Below are 7,356 nucleotides of genomic sequence, written 5' to 3' on the forward strand. Positions count from 1 at the left end.
TAGCTCAGTTTTTTCATATATTCACTCTTTATAAAAACACTTTAGTACCAAACCAGTACTAAAATGATTCTTTTAAAGTAAAATTGTTTATAGACTTTCTGTGACGTCATATTTTTTTGCATAATATTTTATAATATTGATTCCAAAATTATCGTTAAATTACGAAGAAACAAAGAGCACATGGATAATTTCACTTTTAAGTTTTAAAAAAGGTCATGAAGACTCTCCTTAGCGTTTATCTTTGAATATCGTTTGGTGTAGTAAAGTCCGAGTAATCATTCAACGCATATCTGCTGGTCAGATTCTAGCTAGCTACACTTTGATTATATTAAGTTATCTTTATATTTGTTTTTTTCACTAATCAACTTTAATCTTAGACGTTGGAAACTTTTCAATAATTCTTAAAGTTAAAGAGTAATGCTTTATATGTTTTTTGGGAGAATGTGTTATGGTTTGGAGAAAATTAAAGATTGGACTTAAATGGTTGTTAGAAGATATTTTATAAAGAATTATTGATGATTAGTTTGTTTTTTTGTTTCCCTCAAAAGATGAATTTTGTTAGATTAGCAACAAATGAGGTTTTGAACCCACGTTATCATGAGATTCAACATATTTTCACTATTGTGGGTAAATGACCACTTGCATATGATGACAAGTTTAGAGTGTCAATAATTATTATTTTAATTTAATATAGTTCAAGCAGTTAAAAAACAGTTTATCCTACTTACATTAAAAAATAATTTATATAGAACAACAACGCAAAGTTCATTTTAATGGACTATCTGAATGAGTTCCTAATTAAAATTTAGAGAAAGATTTGAAAATTATCTTCAATCACACATCATGTCTTGCTCATCAAATTGGAAATTGTTTAGGAGCCTTTGATTTTGAAGAGAAAGAAATGGTCTCTGAGTAACTCCTAGCATTAGAAAACTAGTTTACTCATCTCGCAACCCTAGCTTAATTTCTGGTCCTCTCTTCTCAGGCTTAATTTCTAGTTTCCTCGAGCTTGTCTTAACCTCCATGAGCTTGTATTAGATCTGGGTTTTTATGCCCTTTTTTCCCGTGGGCAGCCCTCCACCACCGACCTTTGCTAATTGGCCCATCACATGTATATTTTCGGCGACGCACTTTGATGTTTGATGGTATTTACTTTAATTTAGGAGTAGGTGTCGCAGTTAAATTAAATTTAATTGAAACATTTATTATCTAATTAAAACATGTATGACCTAACATAAAGCATTTATTACCCTTTAAATTATGACAACTTGTGTGGCATTTATATGCTTGGACTGTAGTTTTTTGTGGTAATGATACAAATGCCTCGTAGACAAATAATGTACACATGTTTCCACAACAACAATGTACTTTTGCAAGTAATTCACTACTTTTAACTTGGAGGTGGATTGTCTGTCCTCCCATTTGCATACTCTTCTCATTCTCTTCTGTTTTGTGTGGTCACGGTTAAGTCACGTTAATATTTTATATTCCTATTACTTTTTGTTTTATTATTTTTATAAAAAAAATTAATATAAAATGTTGACGTGGCTTAAACGTAACTACACAAACAGAAGATGATGGAAAGAGTATGGAAATGGAAGGGCAGACAATCCACCCCCTTTCAACTTATACATGATTGAACATGCTCTCATATGGCATTGCAAATCAATTATGCGGCACCATACTAAAATAATTAAAAAGCCGAAAAAGTATTTCTCCTACAAAATCAAAATACTGATTAAAAAGCAAAAAATCATTCAGAACCAAAAGCATATATATAAAACAATTTGTTATAAAATAAGATTATCTTCCCTCCAAATTCCTTCTTCTTCAACTCCCTTTTGCTTCATGATTAAATTACGTTAACATCATTGATTTTTTATTTTATAAGGAAATAAGGACAAAGATTAAAGTGAAAGAGAAATGGAAAGAAAGCGAAGAAATTCGAAAGGGAGAGATCTGACTCAATATAATTGATGTAGTCTCACTTTCACAACATAGAACTCACCAAAAACAGAGCTTTCTAATTTATAAACGTGGGATATTTTAATTGGGCACTGTGTTTGGACCTTTTGAAGATAAAATTAAAGTGTAGGTGGCAGATTAAAATGTTACAAAAATATACATTGTTGCATGGAACCCTAGTTGCTAACATGGTAGCCAAAGTTTCCCAATACAAAATATTGCCACCATATTTCTTGGGTTCACTGCTTCTCAATGTAACCCTTTGCCCTTTTGGAAAAGGGAATTTTAACGAAAATATCATAGTACTGTTTACTTTAACGAAAAATCACATTTTTACCCTAAAAAATCAATCATAGTACTATTTACTTTACCTTTTATTTTGTCCTTATCGTTAAAACTTAAAATTTTCAAGATATTTCTATTAGTTTTTCTTTTGAAAAACTATGTATTATAATGTAACTCCACCACCCTTTCATCTAGATTCTAGAGGCCACTTACCTTGTTGGTCCATTGATCATTGTACGACAATCTTAAAAAATAAAAAAAATACTTACTTTATTGACAAGCCGACTTCCACCCTTTCGTCTAGATTCTAGAGGCCACTTGGCTTGCTGGTCCATTGATCATTGTACGACAATCTTAAAAAATACAAAAAACAATTACTTTATTGACAAACTAACTTAATTTTATATTTGTGGGAATTCAAATCTTTAGTATAACTTCTTACTTTGATATATGAAATTTGAAATCGATAGAATTAGTCTTTGATTATTGTGGGTAAAGGGGTGGGGTAGTTTAAGGTCCTAGGTTGGAAACGAGGAGGGGTAGAAAAAAAAAGTTAAAAAAAAAAAGAAGACATAACTGGTTCCTGAATTTATCCACCGCTAATTATTTTAATCATTCTGTGAAAAATTTATGTTAAATAAAGATAAAAAAATACCCTCAAACTTTGTCAAATCAATTTGGCCAATTGTTCATTAAAATGAGAGTATTTTTATCATTTTGATCCTTATTTGACAAAGATTTTCCATAGAATGACTAAAATGATTTATGGTGAACAAACTGAGAGACCATTTCTTTAATTTCAAATCTTAGGGATCAAAATGAGGAGTTATGTCAATTACAAATATCATTTTTGCTAAAAAAAAACCATGATAATTTAATCCCTCTTTTGGAATGGGACATTCAGATTTTTATTGAAACCATGAGTTTTTCAGTAGAGCGATGACATTAGGGTTAAATAGTTAGTTATTAGAAGGAAAAAGAATGAATGAAGATCGAATTTGGACCAAATATAAATATAATTATTTTTATCACAACAGTAAAGCGTTATTTGTACTTGTGTCTTGTTATATATATTTATGTGTGACAAAGTACAATATATTTGTAGAAGTCATGAGAGCTAAAATATTATTTAAAAAAAGGTTGCTTGGGATAAACCGCCTACTAATTGGGACCAAGGTTCTAAAAAACATTATACGCTAGTCGGGCGGCAAGTAGGAGTCTAGCGTCTAGATGAATTTATATAAATTTATTATATATCTTGTAAATAAGTGTCTATTTACACTTAAAAAAAACTATATGTATAATAAAAAATGACAAAATACAAAAATAGAAGTAGAAGAATTCACAAAGTACGTCCATCCAACAAGTTCAATATTTAAAAACAGTAAGCATATAATTATAATGAGGAGTATTCTTGGATGATAAACTAAATTATCCTTGTTCATGATCCTTGCATTGGATTAGACATAGACTCAACTATTTAATGTTGTTGTATCTAGTTTATTTCTTCTTTTTTTATTATTATTTATTATTTTTTTATTTTATATATCCCCTCAAAAGTTCTCCAATTCATTTCACAGTTGGATGAACTTGTAGTCAATCCGTCCTTTACAAATTAAGTACACTATTTCCATAAGTATACCACCATGAAACTAAAACATAAAAAAGCACACAATTTAAAAAAAAAAAAAAAAAAAACCAAATAAGCCTAGGACAACCTAGCTCCAGACCGATTTTTCAAACCGATTTGCCCTAAATCGCGGTGGGTCTTCACCTCCTAAATCAATTTTTAGAACACTAATTGAGATAATATACAACCATTTATTTGATTTCAAATCTTAGGGATTAAAATGAGGAGTTAAGTCAATCTCAAAGACCATTTTGGTTAAAAAAAACCATAATAATTTAATCCCTCATTTGGAATGGGACATTCGGATTTTTATTGAAACTGTGAGTTTTTCAGTAGAGCGATGACATTAGGGTTAAATAGTTAGTTATTAGAGGGAAAAAGAATGAATGAAGGTCAAATTTGCACCAAATATAAATAAAATTATTTTTTATCACCGCAGTAAAGTGTTATCTGCACTTGTGTCTTGTTATCTATATATATATATATATATATATATATATATATATATATTTATGTGTGACAAAGTACAATGTATTTGTAGAAGTCATGAAAGCTAAAATATTATAAAAAAAAAGGTTGGCTTCGGATAAACAGCCTATTAATTGAGACCAAAGTTCTAAAAGACGTTAGGCGCTAGTAGGACAGTAGGTAGAGGTTTAACACCTAAGCGGATTTATTTAAATTTATTATATATCTTGTAAATAAGTACCTATTTTGTCACATCCCGCCCCGGGCCCCCACCACATATCGGACTCGACTCCGCCGTATCACGATATTGTCCGCTTTGGGTCCCGACCACGCCCTCACGGTTTTGTTTCTGGGAACTCAGACGAGAACTTCCCAATGGGTCCCCCATCATGGGATTGCTCTCACGTGAACTCGCTTAACTTCGGAGTTCTGATGGAATTCGAAGCCAGTGAGCTCCCAAAAGGTCTCGTGCTAGGTAGAGATGAAAATATACATATAAGGCTTACATGATCCACTCCCCTGGACGATGTGAGATGTTACAATCCACCCCCCTTAGGGGCCCGACATCCTTGTCGGCACACTTCAGGTCAATGATTGACTTTGATACCAAATTATCACATCCCGACCAAGGCCCCCACCACATTCCGAACTCGACTCCGCCGTAGCACGATATTGCCCGCTTTGGGCCCTTACCACGCCCTCACAGTTTTGTTTGTGGGAACTCACACGAGAACTTCCCAGTGGGTCACCCATCATGGGATTGCTCTCACACTAATTCGCTTAACTTCGAAGTTTGAATGGAACCCGAAGCCAGTGAGCTCCAAAAAGGCCTCGTGCTAGGTAGAGCTGAGAATATACATATAATGATTATAGGATTCATTCCCCTGGATGATGTGAGATGTTACATATTTACACTTAAAAAAAAAAAAATCTATACTTGTATGGATAATAAAAAAAAGAGTAAATTACATAGTAGCCCCTCAGGTTTGAGGTCAATTACAACCCCATACAACAACTTTAAAACATTTCACTTTCATACATCCAGTACCATTTTATTTCAAAATAACACCTCCGTTAGATTTTCCATCCATTAGTCTGTTAAATGCTGACGTGGCTGCCACATTTGTGCTGATGAGGCTGCCACGTGGCAAATTTTTTTTTTTAAATTTTTTAATCTAATCTTCTAAATATTTAAAAAAAAAAAAAACTTGAAAACGCAGAAACCCCCCCACCTCTCTTCTCCCTCTATCTGTTTCTTCTTCTCCGCCCAACACAGAAAAACACCAACCACTCTTTCTTTTCTCCCTCTCTGCTCTCTGCATACAAACCCACATACCCCCCCCACGCGTTGCAACCTCTCTTCTTCCCCCCCGACGCCGCAAGCAAACCTGGAAACATCCACCCCCAAAAAATCTGCAACCAAACCCAGAAAACTTACCCCCCCCAAACAAACCCAGATCCGAAACCTCTTCTTTTCTCCCTCTCTGCTCTTTGCATACAAACCCACATACCCCCCCCCCCCGCGCGCCGCAACCTCTCTTCTTTCCCCCCCGATGCCGCAAGCAAACCTGGAAACATCCACCCCCAAAAAATCTGCAACTAAACCTAGAAAACTTCCCCCCCCCAAACAAACCCAGATCCGAAACCTCTCCCCTCTCCCCCCCCCCAAAAAAACCCAGACCCAGTGCTCCTCTCGTCGGCTCGTCGGTCGGCTCTAACAACGAGGTATGTATTCAAATTTTGAATTTTTTCAGTGCTTGGTTGGTGGGTTTGGGGTGCTTACGAATGCGGTCAAAGTTTTGATTTTTGAATGGTTAATCTCAAACCACGGAACGATGCCGCACCGAGAAGATAGAGAGAGAGAGAGAGAGAGAGAGAGAGAGAGAGAGAGGGGAGGAAGGATGAAGAAAAAGTGAAAAAGGATAGCAGAGAGCAGAGAGGGAGAAAAGAAAGAGTGGGCGGAGAAGAAGAAACAGAGAGGAAGAAGAGAGGTGGGGGGGGGGTTCTGCGTTTTCAAGGTTTTTTATTTTATTTTTTATTTTAATATTTAGAAGATTAGATTAAAAAAAATTAAAAAATTATTTTTTTGCCACGTGGCAGCCTCATCAGCACAAATGTGGCAGCCACGTCAACATTTAACAGACTAATGGATGAAAAATCTAACGGAGGTGTTATTTTGAAATAAAATGGTACTGGATGTATGAAAGTGAAATGTTTTAAAGTTGTTGTATGAGGTTGTAATTGACCTCAAACCTGAGGGGCTACTATGTAATTTACTCTAAAAAAAATGATAAAATGCAAAAATAAAAGTGGAAGAATTCACAAAGTACATCAATCCAACAAGTTCAATATTTAAAAAAAGTAAGCATATAATCATATCGATGAGTATTATTGGATGATAGACTAAATTATTCTTCTTCATGATCTTTGCGTTGGACTGGACATATACTACATTTTTACTTCTCACACACCCTTTGTTAATTTATATCCGTTGATCTTTTTCAATTCATCCAATTCAACGGTCGAAAATTAGAAGGGTGTGTGAGAAGTAAAAATGAGTGTGTGGATATCACAGCCCACTATTTAATGTTGTTGTATCTAGTTTATTTTAATTTTATTTTTGTATGTATCCCCTCAAAAGCTCTCCAATTCATTTCACAATTGGATGAACTTGTAGTCAATCCATCCTTTGTAAAATAGGTACACCATTTCCATAAGTATACCACTACGTAACTAAAACATAAAAAGCACACAATTTAAAAAAAATAAAAAACCAAATCCCCCTAAGAGCCGTCTAGGACCGCCTAGCTCTAGACTGATTTTTCGAAACAATTTGCCCTAAATCACAACAAGTCTTTACCGTATAAACCGATTTTTAAAACACTGATTGAGACAATATACGACGCATTGATTGAATAATATAGACTCTTAGCTCAAAGAAGACCCAGACAATGCCAATCTCGACTAATTATCAATCAGAACAACTGGCAATAGCACTAAACACTTAT

The sequence above is a fragment of the Malus domestica genome, chromosome 01, assembly GCF_042453785.1.
Source record: "Malus domestica chromosome 01, GDT2T_hap1".
NCBI lineage: Eukaryota > Viridiplantae > Streptophyta > Magnoliopsida > Rosales > Rosaceae > Malus > Malus domestica.